Below are 19,437 nucleotides of genomic sequence, written 5' to 3' on the forward strand. Positions count from 1 at the left end.
GTGAGTCTGGGAGGGCTTGCAGGGGCTCCATGGAGCCCGGGCCCCGTCTCCTTTGCATGTGATATCACACGTATTGGGTGCTTTGGCAGTGACAGCAGCACTAATGGGCAGACTGTGACACATTTGGTTTGGGGGGTTGGCCAGGGTGAGGCAAACTGCCTGTGACATTGCAGTGGGCAGGGAGGTTGGCCTTCAGTAGTCAGGAGTCATAATTGTGTGTGAGAGAACAACTTGTGCCAAAGACATTACTGCAGCACAGGCACAATGGCTGGCAGTGGATTCTGGGTCAGTGTTTCTTTTTTGAATAAGATGATATACCCGTGATGATATACCAGGCTGCTATACAGTGCACTGCTCCAAAGACAAACTTCAATATGACATCTTCTATGCACAAAATATATTAATATAACAAAAGATGTAAATTAAAACAAAGCCAAGCAAACGTTTTGATGCAATATGCAACCTCAGTGCTCCATTTAGCATGACAGCTAAATGAAGGCACCTAAATACAGAAGCTGAGCAGGAAAGCAGGTAACAGATAACACATGAGGAAAGAGAGAGCAGACCTTTTGCGGAAAAGATATTAATTATTTCAGTGGCCCGTGTGTCTCATGGCTTCTTTCAGCTCTTTCTTAACATTAATATTCGGTTTCAATTGTTCAATGAACATTGCTTCCTTGATCTTACATCTTATTAAATTCCCTTCAACAGCCAATATTGATACTTTTTGGGGGTCACTTTTCCATTGTGTTTGTGTTCTTCTTTCATATGTATCACCCATGGTTTTGTTCAACTTTTATTATGCTGAAGATCAGCCAGATCTATGTGGATTTGGGGAAAAGCTTAAAAATCACCTGCTTGCCAATTTATTTTGTGGGTTGGTTGGGTGGTAGGGAGCACCCATTATGCCCTACCACCCAAACCACTTTGGTGTCCCTAGGAGCAATAGGGAACAATGTTTTGAGAATTCCCCATTGTTCCCAGTGGCTGAAACACTTGTAACATTTCGTATTTTGTTCTGTCAAAATAGCCAGTTTGGCCATTGTTCCACTGAAATGTTTCGACCATCTGCATTTTGTATCAAACAAAACAGAACACAAATCTGTTTCGTGCACACCCCTAGCCCCTTGCAGCTATACTGCAGAGCACAGCAGTATAATTCAGATGTGTTCTCTTGAAACCACAGTAGATGGAACACTGGATCCATACTGTCTCAAATAATGGTGAATCACTATGTTAAGGATCTATTCTATTGTGAGAGGATGAAATGAATCTCTCTCTCTCTCAATCTCTCTCTCTTATATACATTTGCAATAGGACTGTGCAGTCAAAGTTTGCTGGCCATTACATGCCAACTCACATGACCCAATTAGCATGATGTGGTGTGTGTGAAGTGATTTTCCTCTGCAGCTCTGCAAATAATCACATAATCATGTTTTTGCTACACCACAATGGCAGTATTTGTTTCTGCTGTTGAGTGCAGGTTAAAAGAAGCATTCAAGTGCATTTACTCAGGGGCGTATCTATGGTGGGGCAGGCAGGGCACGTGCCCCGGGCACCACTTGAAGGGGGGCGCCATTTTTAAAATAAAAAAATAAAAAAAATTGTCACCAAAAACAAAATGGCAACCATGCATGCTCAAATGGCCTCTGTGAGACCCTAGGCCAAGCCAGGCCTCACAGAGGCCATTCAAGAATGCACAGTGGCCATCTTGTTTTCAGCAGCCATTTTTTTTTTTAAAATTAAAAATGGCCACCACATATGCTCAAATTGTCCCTGTGAGGCCCTAGAGGCCAGTGAGGGGAGGGAAACCTTTGCAGAGCCCCCCCGCCACGGCCTTTAGGAAGCCCACGAAAGGGGCTACAGGTATTTTTTAAAAAATTAATATAATATAAGTCACTGTACACATATTCAGATTGGCACTATATACAGAGAATCAGGGCTTGTGAATACTAAGCTGAAGCTTATGAGCTAGGATTGTATTCATTTGCTCTTACTTTGCTTCTTGTGATAAGTGAGTTAAATGTGATGTCTTAATAATATGGCTATTAATGGTGAGTTTGTCTTTGAAATTTGAATCCGTGTGAAATCCTTAGTATTAAGGGCTGCTGGGAGTTTCTTGCTCTCTTTCTCTCATTTTAACTGTCTTTCTGAAATACTAAAATATATTCCAAGCAGTGACACAGTTTACTCTGCATATCCTTTAATTATTTTCAGAGTATTTGGGAAAAGTCAAATTCTCCATTGATTTTTAAAACTTATGTAATAGTGATGCTACAATGCATAGTAGAGAATTAGACAGGCACTTCTGTTTAGTTTTCCATGTACACCTCCACATAGTATTTGGGTATTTCATGAGCCCCAGCATACTGAAATTTGTAGTTTTCCAGCATTTTTGGTCTGGCCACATCCACTGCTAAATAATTTTTGAAATATTAAAAGATTAATGAGCTTGACTTGTATTTTTGAGCTGATATTATTGTAAAGTTATCTGAAAGATGGGTGTCAGATGTTTGGACAGGGGGCACAATTTCAGTGCTTGCCCTAGGTGCTATTTTCCCTAGATACGCCTCTGCATTTACTAGAGCATGTCCTGGAGGTGTACAGCTGCAGAGTGGATAGCAGTCCTTGGTGCAGGTATATAGTGCAGGCTGCTATACCAATGCTAGGTGCCATGCACTGCCATGAAATGGAACAAGCAGTCATTGAGACTCTGCTGTTATCTGATCACTAGAATTGGCAGCAAAATGGAAAACTTGCAATTTGAAGCAAATATTTGGGTTCTTCCCAAGATGAAGCATCTGAAATTTTTCAAGGGAAGCCCAATCAGCATATATAAAAGGTCAGTGAAATTTCTCTGAGGGTTTCTGAAGATCCCTGCTCATAACACACCCTGGTTACAGTGCAGGTATGAGCACTCCACCCTCACCATCTTCCCAGTCAGCAGTGGAAGCTGATAGTTTTCCAGCAAACATGAGTTGCTACTGGCCCTATTTTCTTCACATAATTTTTTTCTGGCTGCTTTACTGTTGCATGGCAAATGTGGACTGGGTTGAAAGTTGGACAGTTAAAACATTTCATGTCCCTGTCCATCCTATCTATCTATCTATCTATCTATCTATCTATCTATCTATCTATCTATCTATCTAATTTATACAGGTGAAACTCGGAAAATTAGAATATCGTGCAAAAGTCCATTAATTTCAGTAATGCAAATTAAAAGGTGAAACTGTTATATGAGACAGACACATTACATGCAAAGCGAGATAAGTCAAGCCTTAATTTGTTATAATTGTGATGATCATGGCGTACAGCTCATGAAAACCCCAAATCCACAATCTCAGAAAATTAGAATATTACATGGAACCAAGAAGACAAGGATTGAAGAATAGAACAATATCGGACCTCTGAAAAGTATACAGCGTACTGTGCTTAATTGGCCAGCAAACTCGCCTGACCTGACCCCATAGAGAATCTATGGGGCATTGCCAAGAGAAGGATGAGAGACATGAGACCAAACAATGCAGAATTGCTGAAGGCCGCTAATGAAGCATCCTGGTCTTCCATAATACCTCATCAGTGCCACAGGCTGATAGCATCCATGCCACGCTGCATTGAGGCAGTAATTGCTGCAAAAGGGGCCCAAACCAAGTACTGAATACATATGCATGCTTATACTTTTCAGAGGTCCGATATTGTTCTATTCTTCAATCCTTGTCTTCTTGGTTCCATGAAATATTCTAATTTTCTGAGATTGTGGATTTGGGGTTTTCATGAGCTGTATGCCATGATCATCACAATTATAGCAAATTAAGGCTTGACTTATCTCGCTTTGCATGTAATGCATCTGTCTCACATATCAGTTTCACCTTTTAATTTGCATTACTGAAATTAATGGACTTTTGCACGATATTCTAATTTTCCGAGTTTCACCTGTATATCACCCAAACTTTCGTTTCTATGCCTGGTTCCTCTCTTTTCATTTTGTCTATGCACCAATTGGCTGGCCCTGAAAGCCTCTCCCTGAGCTGGGTTTTATATAGGATGATGTGGTGGGTCAACTGTTTATCTTAGAAGAAAAGCTGCAAATCATGTAAGTAGTCCTAGGAAGCTATTGAATCTAAGGAGTATTTTGGAGTGCACCAAACATAAGATAAGATGTAGATTCAGCTCCATAAATACTTCAGAAAAGCTTCTAGGCTACCATTTTCCTTCATGGCCTCATCCCAGTTGCCACACAATGCAGTAGGAAATACAAAGCAAGCTGACAAAGCAAGCTTTCTAAGCAGGGAGCCGTGAACTCATCCAACCTCACAACCCATTCCAACCAGTTTTAAAGTACAGATCTATTTGTGTTGCTGGGTATCCCATGGTGTTCCCTCTTTTGCAGTTCTGAGCAAACCTGTCTGAACTGCCTCATATTCACTGCTGTGCTCAGTAGTGTAGCTGGGATTCTAGGGAGGAAAGGGTAGCTCCAAAACCTTATGAACACAGTAAGCCAATGGGCATAGCCCAGGTTTCCAGAGGGCTTTGTTTTACAACAGCAGATATTGCTATTAACAGTACAGCACAACAAATCTCGTAATCTCTAGATGTAGAAGTGGATGACAATCTACAAGAGGAAGCAGAAAAAATGTTTTATTTATTTTTTAAAAATAAAAACACCTCTAGAACTCTACCTACCAGTGTTGAGATGGTTGTTTCTGTCAATGCTGTAAATTAATTGCGAAAACACAAGTGTTCAGGTTGGACTTGCCTATATTGATTTTATTCATTGTGACTGTGGGAGAGATTTGCACATGTTTTAGTTTTCACAGTGAGGGTATAAAACAGCATGAAGATGCTGCCTGCAACAAAAAGTTTCTTTTGAAACTAAGAGCAGTAGAGGAGAGAGTCTAAGAAAATGAAGGTTGAATTCTCTCTGCACCAAAGTGTTCCTCTTTCTTTCTCTTTATGTTTATTTATGATCTCTGTGCCCTGAGGGGAAAGAAAAGGGTCACATGGCCTGCTCTCTGTTTTCTTATTTCCTTGCAATTGAGTTTGAAGAAACTGTGGCTTCAGCTTTCCTTTTCACAACATTGATCGGGCAGTTGTGGCTGCTACTACATACTAATATCTGTCAAACATTTCATTCATTTCACAGTCTGGAAATATTTCTGGGTTTCGCCTGCTGCCAATGTTACCAGAAGCACTTGAAGTTACAAAAGTTGTCATGCTGAACATCACTTGAAACTTTTCAAAACCTGCTCGGAACACCTACCCCTACAAACTATTTATTTCATAGTGAGCTTTCAAAAGGAAAAATCCCACGAAGAATGGATTCAGACATTAACTTGATATGGCAAAAATCTCTCAGGTTTTGAGTATGACGCTCTTCCATTTCCCTAAAGTCCATGCCTTGGGGTCCCCCCACCTTCCTGGTAACACATGAATGGCTTTGTGTAGGTGATTTTCCCCACAAGCATGGTAGGTATTAATGTGCTACTGGAAAAAACTGACATGAATCCCTTTGCACATGTGCAAAGTCTCTAGCCAAAGTGGTAGCTATTTATATTTAGCAGGAGGAGAGAAATCGTATCTATCTGACTCAGCACAAACAGTGGCTATTTTATGGTGTACACTTAGAGGAATAGAAGAGTATGATGCAAAATATGTGTGCTACTAAGAGGTGGATTATTTCTGGAAAATCTCAAAAGGGAAAAAAGCAGAGGGTTAACCATCCAAGGACCTAAGAGAATAATGAATTAGCTTATAATTAATAACTGCTTAAGAGTCTGTTCCCTCCATGTTCAGAATAAGTCCAGATCCTTAACTCAGGGCTGAACCAATAGATGCCATGCCATACAATCCATAAATTCAGAAATTGCTCGCATCAAACTACCCCAGCAAAGTTTTGATGAATTTGAGATCAGGTTCACCAGTCCTTCAGCCTTGTAAATCTTTTCTTAGTGCAAGGGCTCAGCTTTAGAATCTGCAAACCAATAACAGAAAGAACATTTTTGCTTGTACACAAGAGGACTCCTTTTCACTGCAATCATGTGTGGTGCATTCCTGACCTGACTGAGATTAGGTGAAAGGGCTTTTCATTCATGCATTCATTGTAACATACATTCAGATGAAGATAGGAAACCCAGAAGTGTCCTGTTTATTGTTCCAAACGGAAAGAGAGAGAGAGAGACTCAAAAATATTTAGCACTGGCCAGCAAATAAAGTAGAAACCTAAAATCAGACAAAATCCTTGCAAACTTCTGTAGAAATGTATTTCGAACCATGTGCTTTGTGTGTGTGTGTACATAAACACACACACACACAGTTAAGAAACAGATATACACACACACACAATCACAGAGTACAAAAAGATGACTGACAACAAAGTATTAGAGGAAACCAAATTTTAGCTGAATGTTTCAACTTACACCTTCCTCAGCAATGGATGGAGATATAGATATAGATATAGATATAGATATAGATATAGATATAGATATAGATATAGATATAGATATAGATATAGATATAGATATAGATATGAATGACTCACAAGGTTAAGAATACAGCAGTTAAGAATACTTCCAGGGCAGGTGACAGGAAAAGAATGATGGATAAATGTTGCATATGCATTTTGTGTGCTATCCTCCAAGTTCAGTCCATGAGGTGTGAAGGTCCTGAGCCTATCTATCTATCTATCTATCTATCTATCTATCTATCTATCTGTCTATCTATAAATCCTCATTTGTCCAGCGTCTTATGATGTGAATGTTGCTCAGTAGGAAATATTTCTATTATCAGTGAGACTATGATTGCCTGCATTGAAATGTCTGGCCATAGGTTGTTCCAATTTAATGGAGGATTTGTAGTTCCTGAAACATGTCCTCAGATCTGTAGATGTTTTGCCTACATATTGCTTTTGACAGTCTGGACATTTGCATTGTATAACATAAAACACATTGGTGGAAGTGCAGGTGAGGCTATGTCTGATGTGATAGACTCTCTTGGTAACGGTACTGCTAAAGGAGCTGGTGATTGATTGATAGATTAAGTGCCATCAAGTGAATGTCGACTCTTAGCGACCACATAGATAGTTTCTCTCCAGGATGATCTGTCTTCAACTTGGCCTTTAAGGTCTCTCAGTGGTGCATTCATTGCTGTCGTAATTGAGTCCATCCACTTTGCTGCTGGTCATCCTCTCCTTCTTTTCTATTCAACGTTTCCCAGCATTATGGACTTTTCAAGGGCATAATGTGTCCGAAGTATAATAGTTCACATAATGTGTTTGAAGCATAATAGTTTGAGCCTGGTCATTTGTGCCTCGAGTGAAAATTCTGGATTTATTTTTTCTGTGACCCATTTGTTTGTTTTCCTGGCTGTCCATGGTATCCTCAAAAGTCTTCTCCAGCACCAAAGTTCAAAAGCATCAATGCTTTTTCTATCTTGCTTCTTCAAAGTCCAGCTTTTGCATCCAAATAGTGTCACAGGAAAAACCATTGACTGAACAATTCTAATCTTTGTAGGTATAGACACATCACAACATCTAAATAGTGTCTCCCCGACAGCCTTCCCCTGCTCTTCAAAGGTACATTCCAGCCCTTCCTCCAGTGGTGGTGGCCATTTTGAAGGCTGCCACACATGTGTCCTGGCCATTTGCATGGCCTGGGGGCAGGGTACACACAGGGTACACGCATGACCTCCAAAATGGCCACCACCACTGGAGGAGGGGCTGGAACTGTTGGGATATGCAACAGCTGCAGCCTAACTTACTGTGTATAGTTTGCATGTAGTCTGCTATGAAGCCAGAAGGGGCACTGTAACTTCCTCAGTACTGGTTGGGCTAGCTAGGAGTTTCTATTCTCCTTGCTGTTCCTATTTGTTCCTGTTCCTGTGTGTGAGTCAGCAAGTTCTATACTGCATTTGTCTCACAAGTAAAGTTATCTTAAACCTTTCCCTGGTGTTTGTTCTGAAACAATGCATTCTGTAACAGGAACAACCCTTAGAAAAGCTGGTGAAGGCCAGCTGGGGGAGGGGGAGATGGCAGAGGACACACAAACCCCGTGGCTGCAGCAGCATCCCTGGACCATGCCCTCACCCACAGACAGTGAAGAGGAGGAGGAAGTTGGCAATCCTCCAGCAGAGGAAGAGGCACCCGAAGGAGAGAGCTTAACAGTTGGGCTGCAGGAGACAGCTGAGACAAGCCAAAATGAAGCTGCAGCTCCAGAGGGGCCATCGGAAGCAGAAAAGATGGGGGGTGAGCAGTCAGGTCCAGAGCTGGAAGAAGGACAACCTTTTATACCTCAAGAACAAAGGTGTGCCAAACACCAGCAGCAGCTGCAGCCATTAAGGCAAAGTCAACATCTTTTTAACAGATGAGATAAACACTGAAATCTCCAACAGCTGGCTGTGGGAGGAGAGTCATTAACCAAGCACTATAAATTAGCCAGCAGATAACATCCAAGCTGCTGGAAAACAACACATCACTTGGGTTTGTTGCAGACCAGCCTTCAGCTGCTTGTCCCAGACACTTGAGACCATGACTCCTGCTGCTTTAGACCTAGTTCCTGAGCCAGACATTGGGCTGCTTCACCTCACTTTGAGACCTCCATTGGTGATGTTGTGGATCTTGGGCTCAGGATTCTTGGAATCTGGTGAGCAACCTAGGTACGGGGAAGACTGGTTGAATTTGATACTTGCTAGTGATTTGTTTCTCTTGTGCTTTGTTGCAGACACAGGAGGATCCCAAAGTTACCGGCTTCGTCAATGGTCACCTTGGACCAAGCCTTGGATGGATGAGCTTGTGAAATGGGCGGTGAGTTTTTCTTCAAATTTAGAATCCCTGAACTGCCTCTGAGTCAACTTGGATGGTTTGGCTCGAAGTCAAGCCAAACCGGGCCCAGTTCAATGGTGTACCGGCATGACCTCAAGCCGGTTTGCACATCTCTCTGCCTCTCATGCCTCTCTGAAGAAGGAGACAGAGTGGGGGGTTCATCTTTACCTTTTGTCCCAGGATCAACTCCAATCTTGCTACACCCCTGATAGAACCAGTTGCTCCTCCCTTGCTAAATATAAGATATTTTTTTTCAGTTAGCAACTTCTTTAGAGCTTCTATAGTCTGAAAATTTAAAATGTAAATGTAGATTCCAAGACATCACTGCCCAGAATGCCATGCTAAAAGTGATAGAATATTGTATTATGCTTTTTTATTACTTAGAATTATGTTATTTTCTTTCGTTCTGTTATTTTCTTTCTTTCTCTTTATGTTATTTTCTTACTTTCTTATTACTTAGCTATGAAGTGCCTGACTAGATTTTGATGTTAGTACTGAATTACAAACAATCAGATAAACTTATAATATCAAATATTGGAGTTAAACTGAGGTCCTCACTTGGCTCAGCACTATTCCCCCTCCCCTTTGGCTTTTAAATTGGAAAATATATTCCATTGTGAATCTTGAAACAGCTACTTTTGTCCAGAAATAGTTGCATATAATTATTTCCTGGAATTTTTAACCTAAATATCCTATAATATGGAGGAGTTAAATTATTGAGGGATTCATCCAGGGGCGGTTTGTTTCTGGTATTAAGACCTTCTATGGATCAGTCCTTTTGCAAAGAGGTTTGCACTCCAAATCCGAGCATGCAAAGTGCTATTGAAATGCAAAAATATTATTAAGCAAACCATTATTTTAAAAATGAATTCCTTCCTAATGGCATTCTTAAACAAAGCTACTAAATGGCAGCAAAGCAGCCCATTTATCTTAAAATTTGCATTTTAATGACACTAGGCAGAAGGGCAGGGAAGCATTAGGAGTTAATTTTAGAAGTGGGAGAACCTCTTGTGACTACTGAGGCTTGTCATGGTGATAACGACTTGCCACCTTTAATCATGCCAAAAAAGGGAACCATGACACTGATTAATGATTGGCAAGCTACTCCTGTCTAATGCATGGGGCTTGGAAGTCCTCTTTCATTGCCAGATTCTCTTGGAGTTTTGTGGAAAAAAGACCAGCCTTTGATTAATGAATAATTATTTTTCCACTGTTCTCAAATGGTGGCTCAACAGTAATGTGCCTTAATTATCTGCATGACAAGTCGAGTATTGAAAGCTTGGGTGAAGACATCTTTGCACAGTCTATATTTCAGGTTAGCACAAGCTTCCATTACAGAAAACTATGCCCAGTTCGTGGAGATAAACTAAAACCATATATGACACAAGTTGATGGCTGTATCAGATATTTATTTATTGATTTGATTTGATTTATATACCGCCCCTCCAAAAATGGTCCAGGGCAGTTGATCTAGGGGGGTTGGCATGTTGGCCAAGCCTTGGGACAGGCTGTAGTTGGGGGTGGTACAGTTGAAGTGCAGGGGAGGCCAGAGGCAGAAGGACATGATCAAGGTGGGCTAGGGTTGGGTACTAGATCAAGTGGATGAGTGCAAAGGACCAGAAGAAGGAAGCACGGTCAAGAATGGAGTAGGGTCAAATACCAGGTTAAGCAAATGAAAGCAGAGGGCCAGAGGTTGGGGAGAGGGGGCTCGGTCAGAGCTGGTCTGGTGGTCAGGTAAGTCAGTAGGTAAGGTGAGGCAATGGAGTCTGTGTGACTGTTCAGGCAACAAGTTTCTCAGTTAGAAATGGATAGTTTTTATGGGGTTTTATGGGGAACATGGGTTTTATAGGGCCTGATGTGTTTCACTGGGATGTTGGATATCAGCTTATCCAGACTGTAGCCTAGAAGGCATTCTTGCCCACATAATTTAATTTGTCTGGCTTGATGAAGGGTGTGGGTGGTGTTCTAGCTTGTTTTTCCTTTCCCCTTCCCTCATGCACAGAGTGTGTTCTTATAGCTTGGCATGCAAGAGTCATTAGTATTCTAGAGTATTTGATAACTGACATGTCATGGTTTCCTGCTTTATAGCATTTGATTAATATCATGCAATAGCATTTAGTATCTGGAGTTTACCCATCTATTGGATTCACACAGTGCAAATATATAAATAATATTTGACAGTTGACAATTTATGAAATTTCTTACTGCAAAACTGTCAAAATCAAGCCATGCCAATAAGTCTGAAGTATCTGATTTTTGAGCTTAAAATTCAGAATTTAAATGTGCATTCAAAAGTTCTCCTTCAAAAAACTGGCTGACAAAAATTTTTCAGCTCCAATATGATGGGATAAGATGGGAATGTACATCCCTATCTGTATTGGAGCTGAATAAATTTTGTGAGCCAGTTTTTTGAAGGAGACATTAAACTGGAGAAATTAAACAAACTGGAATGTGCAGCAACCAATCTCTAGGTCTTTATCTGTTCCACCACCCACACCCTTTATCAAGCCAGACAAATTAAATTATGTAAGCAAGAATGCCTTCTAGGCTACAGTCTGGATAAACTGAATGGTCAGTGGATCCAACATCCCATTGAAAACACATCGGGCCCTGTAAAATGCATGGCTTCAACCATCCTTTTCTAACTTGGCTTTGCCAACATCTGATACAACCATCAACTTGTATCAAATATGGTTTTAGTTTTTCTCCATGAACTGGGCATAGCTTTCTGTAATGGAAGCTTGTGCCACCCTGAAATATGGACTGTGCAAAGATGTCCTCACCCAAGCTATCAGTACTCACCTTGTCATGCAGATAATTAAGGCATTAGATATAGGAAGATGCTGAAAGGCATCATCTCACACTGCGCAGAAGGAGGCAATGGTAAACCGCTCCTGTATTCTACCAAAAGAAAACCTCAGGGCTCTGTGGGTGCCAGTAGTCAAAATCAACTTGATGGCACAGTTAACCTTGACTTGACTTGACTGTTGAGCCACCAATTGAGAACAGTGGGGAAATAATCATTCATTAATCAAAGGCTGGTCTATTTTCACAAAACTCCAAGAGAATCTGGCAATGAAAGAGGACTTCTGAGCCCCATGCATTATACAGGACAGCTTGCCAACCATTAATCAATGTCATGGTTCCCTTTTTTTGGCATGATTAAAGGCAGCAAGTAGTTATTACCATGACAAGCTTCAGTTATTTCCAATACAGATGGGGAAGTACATTCCCATCTTTGTTGCATACATTTAGAGCTGGATGGCCTTTGAAAACCATAGTATTTGAAAGAGGAAATATTCACAGGCTTAGTTGATCCATAACACTACATGTTATGCACATTTAGATGAAGTGATGCACATTTAGATGCACATTTAGAGAAGTGATGAGAGGAGATGTTGCTTGAGTATTGTACACTGGCAATTGAAGGGAGAGGAAAGACTTGTGTCTATTGAGCAAATGTATCCAGCCAAGTAAATAACCAGAAACCCAAGAGAATTGGGCTGTAAGTAGAAGAAAGAAAAATAGGCAATTTCAGGCCATGCCATCACAGATATCAGTCCCTTCCTTTATCTCAAATAATGCTGCTCTCCAGAGTACTTGGACCAGAGATGTTGTTTATTTCATTAATGCTTGTATTCAGCATCCATAAGAATAGAAAACATTCCAGGTTGGAATGCATGAGCTTTGCTTCACTGTTCTTTTTCAGGTGGTTTTTTTGTTTAATGCAGGCAAATGAAAAGATAGCTGGGGTAATGCTGAACACTATAAAAGTAAATAGCCATAGCAAATAGACTTATCACTATAGCCCTGTCCAGATGTTACACAAAGTTGGGATATACTGTAGTACTCATGTGCAGCACCCCCAGGAGTGCATTTGGAAGTCCCATCCTTGTGTTGGTGTTCTCTGAAATCCTCACCCTTTCTCTCCAATGCTTACAGCAGAGGTCTCCTCGAATAAACACTGTGAGGATGGAGAGCAGCATTTCAGAGCATATAAGTGCATGGGAAGCACTTCTAAGCACTCACTAAGGGATGCATCCCAACTTTGAGTAACATCTGGACCAGGCTTGTGTAATCACAAGATTTCATAATTTTATTTCAGATTATTTGATCCAGAATAAATATATCCCCAGATTTCAGCCTCACAATCACTAATACTTCATCAGATAAGCAATCTACAGATTTGTGTGTGTTGCACTACAAAATGTTTAGGGGTCTTTCCTTTACTAATTTTCACTCAGTCTTCACTAATTTCTGCCCTGTGTCTCTCTGACATCAGACTCTCATCTTCCTACATATCACTTCCCCCACATCTGCCAGCCCAGTCAACTGTATTTTATTTTCCCAATATACTAACCATCTTGTAATCTGTCAACTAATTCTTTCATCCTCCTTCAGTCCCTTACTTTATAGCACACACATGTACAGTAGTTCTTGGTTGTCCTCAGCCCTGCCTGTTCCATTATTTTATTTCACCAGAGTAATTTTCAGCCAGTTGCCTTCCACCAATTTATCTAATGGGCAATATGTTAGAGAGGTGCTGTACATGTGGGAACACTCAACTGCAGTATATCCCACATAATGAAAATAATAACTATTTTGAAGAGTTGTGTTCTGGCTTCTAGCATCTCTCTGATTTACAATTTGTTGTCCTCAGGCTGGTCCCAAGTGGTTTAGCACTAGGAACACCAGTGTGCGTACAACAGGCACTGTTTGATTAATGAACAATTATTTTGAGTTAATCATTAGATACTTGCCTATAGGGACTGCCTTAATTAGCTAAATGCAAAGGATTTCCTATCTCTGCACAGACAGACTGTGATATTGTTTCATAAAACAAAAAATAGATTAAAAGGATGTTAATCATGTTCAGCTGTCTCTGAGAGAGACTATTCTGCTGGGATATTTACTTCTGAAAGGTTCACATTAGTTATGACTTGGGCAGAATAATGGACAAAGTAGGCAACATATTAGGGGTTCCCAATATTATTTTTAAAGCTAGGGGGCAAAAGTGCCATTTAAATAGCTTATCCGCTTTCTTGACAGCAGAGACACTTTGTGTGTTTTTTTAACATCGTGGAGTTGGACTACATGTAGCTAAAGGTGTGCTTGCTGTGCCTTTAGCTCTGTGTTGGTAGCATTCTCCTATGAATCATCCTAAAATAGATTCAGACTCTCAGGCAGTAGCAGCCAGAACGGATGAATCGGGGTGCTGGTAAATGAGCCTCATGTGAGGCTTGTTTTCACTCTTCTCTCCCCATCCTGGTTGCATCACTCTCCCTTGCTGCTCCTCCTAGCCACAGTGTTAGCCCTTTGCATGCAGGGCATTCATTTGCCAGGGTCCAACCTGGCAAACCATCAGCCCACTAGTAAAGGATTAATGCCACAGCTGGTTGCAGTGAGGGAGAGCAAAGCAGCTGGGATGGGTGAATAAGTGAGAACCAGCTTAACCTGCTGTCACCCCAGGGGAAGGTTCTGGGCTCCCCTTGCCCTGCAAACTAGTACAAAAAATAGAATAGGGTCACGGGGGGGGAGGGCTTTCTTTTATCTCAAATTTAGCGTTGTCTCATTCACGGTAGATTTTCCTTTGCTCGAACACATAATATTGCACCTTTCTGAGGTACCTCCAAACCAGGGGCCCAAAGCTGAACATCTGGACACACACACACACACACACACTTATAGACATCCCTCTATATAGTTGGAGAGAGCAGTACTATACATGGGGAATTTAAAAATCCAGACAATATTCAGGCATGCAAGGTAGGGATGTGCACAAAACCGGTTCGCCCGGTTCGGTTCGGATCCGAACCGGGTCTGAACCAGGAGGGGGTGGTTCGGTTTTGGTTTTGTTCGAGCCACCCCCTGGTTCGGACTGGTTCTGACAGGTTCAGACCTGTTCGGATGCCCTGCGCAGTTCCAACAGTTGGGAAACGACGCCCAGGCCAGATGGCAGGGCCTCGGCATCACTCGGCTCAGAGGCTCTCTCCTTGCCTCTCGTTATCCACTGGGGACGAGGTGCAGTGGGGAAGGGTAGGGCGGGGGGCGGGCTACTAGCTTGCTGGTCTCGTACACACACGATGGCCCCAGACATGAGTCGCCTTGGCCGCGCGGCAGCAGCAGGCGGCGGGCGGTTGCCTCCTGCTGCAGGGGCTCCCTCTCGTCACTTGGTTGGACGGGGAAGGGAGCCAGAAGGACAACAAATCACGGACCGTGACCCATGCGGGCTGCCATCAGCCAGCCGGAGGAGGGGAAGCCGGCCGCTCTCTGCCTGCTCTCTGCTGCTGCCCAGGCGAGGAGGAGAGCGAGTTACCCAGCTAAGAAGAACTTAAAGGCAAGCCAGTTACAAGCACACTGCCCACCACCATGCCGCCCCAGTATAATTTTAAATAAAGATATAATTGAAAAAAGAAAACACACACACCTTGTCCACTGTGAATGCTTTATTGCGTTTGTTTAGTGATTATGATGATTTTGTTTGCTGGTTTGGTCTCCTTCCTTGTCCTGCGCACAGGAGCCCCAGCCAGCAGCAGCAAACACAAACGCTCCCTCATCACCAGATGAAACAAATCCTTCCACGTGCATGAGGCGACGAGAGCAGCTGGGACTCACGCATGCACGACTCGGGGGGGGGAGTCGAATCCCAGCCCCGGAAGAGGTCTGTGTCCGTGCCATGGCCAATGCCAAAGGCAGCAAAGGCGCTCGCCGCCCAGCCAGCCGGAGCTGTGCAATGGGGGGGCGCCACTGGGAATGCTTGTGGGGGAGGGGGCGCCACATGATCGTGTGCGGACTGCTGCCCTGCCCCTGCGTGCTGCCAAAAGAAATTTTTTGTGGGGAAGGAAGGAGGGGATCAGGGCGGGGGGGGGGGTCATGGCACTTTTTGGCACCCCCCACCAAGTGGCATCCAGGGCACATGCCCTGCCTGCCCCCCGTGGTTATGCGCCTGTGGCCCAGAGTCACCTAGTGAGTTTCATGGTTGAATGGGGATTCAAACTTGGCTATTCCCTGTCCTAGTATAGTCCAACACTCTAACCATTATGCTATGCTGGCTTTCATGGTTTTGTATGGTGATTCTAAGTAAAGATCCTGCATGCCAGGCAATGCACCAAGTTGTGTGTTGCAGGTTGCTCAAGAAATCCAATCCTCAATTCCTCATGGTGCCAGGTGTGCAAGAAATCAACCACCCCCTTCCTCGGAGCATGTCAGACTTTGCCTGTGAAGACCCTTGGAACCCTTGTCTTTCAAATTTCAGCACAGGAGAAGTGCCACTGGAAACCTGACTTGCTAGTTTCCCACCACAGAAACTGAACTGTTGATGAGTAGGTGCAATGGACAGTGGTAGACACTGGATTTGTGGGGCAACCTGTTGTCTCTTTAATTGACTGGACCACAAGAAGGTTACCATGACTGGGGTTGCCGCAGGTGTGTGCCTGATGTAGCTTTGATGGAAACCCCACTGTGCACATGGTCAACAGATTGGTATTTCTGATAAGGTCCATGGTGTCTCTCACTCCCCCAATGGCCTGGCATATGTGCCCTTAGTGAGAAAACAACCTAGTTAAATTTCTTGTGTTACTGGGGGTTTATGTATTTGTGTATAAATCACTGAAGTCCTGCATTACTGGAGACCTCTCTTGCTGTAACTGAGACAGTTCCCACGATCAGTGGGAGCAGCCTGGGGAGGGTTAGTGGGGAGAGCGGGCTTAGCTCGTTCGCTCTCCCCACAGACGACCCAGCAGTCTGCTCCAGGTGGCCTAACCAACCGCCCACATGACTGTCGGCTCCGTTACGGAGCCAGCGGGGATTGGGGGCCACACAGCCCCCGGAAGCTCCAGCATGCCCTTTTGAGCGCGCAGGGCATGCTGGAGAGATCCCTGAGCCGGGATGCAGGCTGCTTTTAAGCCTCCCAGTCAGGGGTCCACTTGTGAGTTGCCATGGCAACTCACTGAAGCTATTCTCACGACCAGCAAAAACAGGGCTTGAGGTCTAAAGGTGGGGTAGCACTACTGTGTGGAACCTCAGCAAGCTCTCAAACAGGGCTCTGTCAAAAGAGGGTCACCCAGTTCCCAGCCCCTCCTCTAAAACCAGGTTCAGCAAGCAGGGGAGGTTGCCTACCCCCTCCCAGTGCCCGTATGGAGCCATGGAACTCTGTGGGGCACTTCTTGAGGCTCCCTCCCCGGGGATACCATAGAGACTGGATAACAGAGTGGGCTGCAAAGCAAGCTTGGGGGAAAGCCTTTCCAGAAAACAGCACTGAGCTTCCTTAAAGTGGCAGGCACCTTGCAAATGAGCCCAAGGGAAAATATGAACATAGGAAGCTGCCTTCCACTGAGTCAGACCATTAGTCCATCCAGCTTAGTACTGTCGACAAAGACTGGCAGTTGGTTCCCGAGGCTCTCAGGTGGGATTCCCGCTCAGCCCAACCTGGATATGCCAGGCAGGGAGCTCAAATCCTTCTTCCTATAGCAGCCCTATCCCCTAAGGGGAATAGTTGCACAGATACATGTCATACTATTCATTCATTTTACATTTTACTAGCTGACCCTGCACAGAGTATCTTTGTGGTCTTGCACTGAGCCTGTGGCATTGCACCCCCACAACACTCTTGCTTGCTCTCGCCACCCCCCACAACGCTCTCACTCACTCTCGCCACCCCCGCTCTCCCCCTGCAAGTGTCTCGCCACCCCCCCGCAAGTCTCTCCCCCCCCCGCAAGTTTCGTGCTCATGCTCTCTGTCCTCCGTCTTTCTATCTCTGTCTCGCAGTCCTTGCTTCCCCCTGCCACTGCCAGGGACTGTTGCCTGCTCGCCTGACAGCCTCTGAGCTCCCTGCTGCTTCACATCGCCCCTGATCCTACTGTCAAACTGATTTCCAGCCGCCCCGCAGGGCACAGGACCCGTCTAGAAGAATTAATAATATAGAATATCCCACTCTTCCTCCAAGGAGCTCAGAGCAGTGTACTACATACTCAAGTTCCTCCTCACAACAACCCTGTGAAGTAGGTCAGGCTGAGAGTGAAGTGACTGGCCCAGAGTCACCCAGCAAGTCTCATGGCTGAATGGGGATTTTTGTGCTCCTTCCTGTCCCCTGCAAGTCACTGGACAAGAGTAGGAGTGTCCCTGCCCTTGCCTACAGCTGCCCTTGCCTGCAGTGTGGTGTAGTGGTTAAAGTGCTGGACTAGGACTGGGGAGACCTGCTTTCAATTCCCCCTTCTGCCTTCCCAAACCATGCTGCGGTGTACGGAGTGTACCTTGTGCCTGGGCTACTTATGGGGGCATCTTGCAATTGCTCTCATCGGCATCTGGCAATTGCTCCGGGGGCATCTGCTGTGTTCCTCCTGGATCGGAGGAGTGCGTTGGGGGTGTGTGTGACTCCTCCTTTGGGGCTAGTTGGCAGCTGCAGCTGCTCTAGTCTTCTGTCTCGTTTTGGGCATCAGGACGGAGTTCAGTTCCTTTGACAGTGCTGCAATTGCCAGGAAAGGGTTAGCTGAGGTTACCAATCAGGGAGCAGCAAAGAGTTACTGCAGCTTGGAGCCCTCTGAGTGGTCTCCTTGGGTCATGTGCTTGCTCTGTCCACTCATGGACTGCTGTTGCCATGGGCAGGGCTGGAGGACCAACAATGCTAGCAATGGCTGGAGAGAACCTTAAAATGTTAATCGTGTGTCGCTCACACTCCCTGCCGGGTTTGCAGCATGTACCCATCTGCTTGCTATGAGGTAAAAATAGGGTTCTATCTGCTTTCAGAATGTAACCCTATTTTCTGCTCGTCTGAATAGCTTCACTATCGTAGAGCCTGGGTTAGTGGAGCGCTCACCTCCGCTAGCCCAATTTTCTCCCATAGTGTGTACAGCCTCCCTGTCTTGTCTCCAGATGGACAAGGTGGGCCCATAAGATTCAGGGGAAAGCAGGCATTCACCAATGTGTTTCTTTCTTTTTAAATGCAGGAACTGCGGGGACATGGCGTCCCTGTTGCCAAGCAGTGGCAGGAGGAGAAAGGGGATGGCAGGTGATGGGGCATCAGCTCTGAGAGGCCACCGGCACAAAACGTGGCCACCCTAGAACTGATACATTTCTGGGCTGCTCTGAGCCAACCTCTTGATGGTAGCAGGAAGAGTTTCCACACAAAATCCAAGTTACAGCAGTGGTAGAATTCGGATGACACAATACTGCCTTCTAACCTCAGGTTTCAGCAGTAAAACTCACTACAAACTGAAGGTTCAAATTCAGGTTTAGGAGTGAAAACAAGCCTGTGCTTGGGTGATGAAGTGGCAGTTTCATGTATTCGAACAAACACAAACCTGAACTTCTGGCACATTTATCTCTGGTTTGGTGTTACGTCTGAACACAGGCTCTGTTTTGTGATCTTTGCTCTGTTGTGAATGTGAAAGAAAAAAGAGAAGGTTTTGAAAGTCAGATGCAGACTAGAAAAATAAAGTTTCCATGAACTGTAACAAAATGTGTTATATGTCAGTGGAGGGACCAAAATCGAACTTGGCTCTAATGTCCTCAGTTTCACATGCAGGGAAATTGCTATATTCAGTATCAGTCTTAATTACTTCTGTGAATTTAGATTAATCAATCTAATCTAGTCTCGGGGAATTTTGGATAGGACAAATACAGAC

This window comes from Hemicordylus capensis, chromosome 1 (assembly GCF_027244095.1).
Source record: "Hemicordylus capensis ecotype Gifberg chromosome 1, rHemCap1.1.pri, whole genome shotgun sequence".
Taxonomy (NCBI): Eukaryota; Metazoa; Chordata; class Lepidosauria; order Squamata; family Cordylidae; genus Hemicordylus; species Hemicordylus capensis.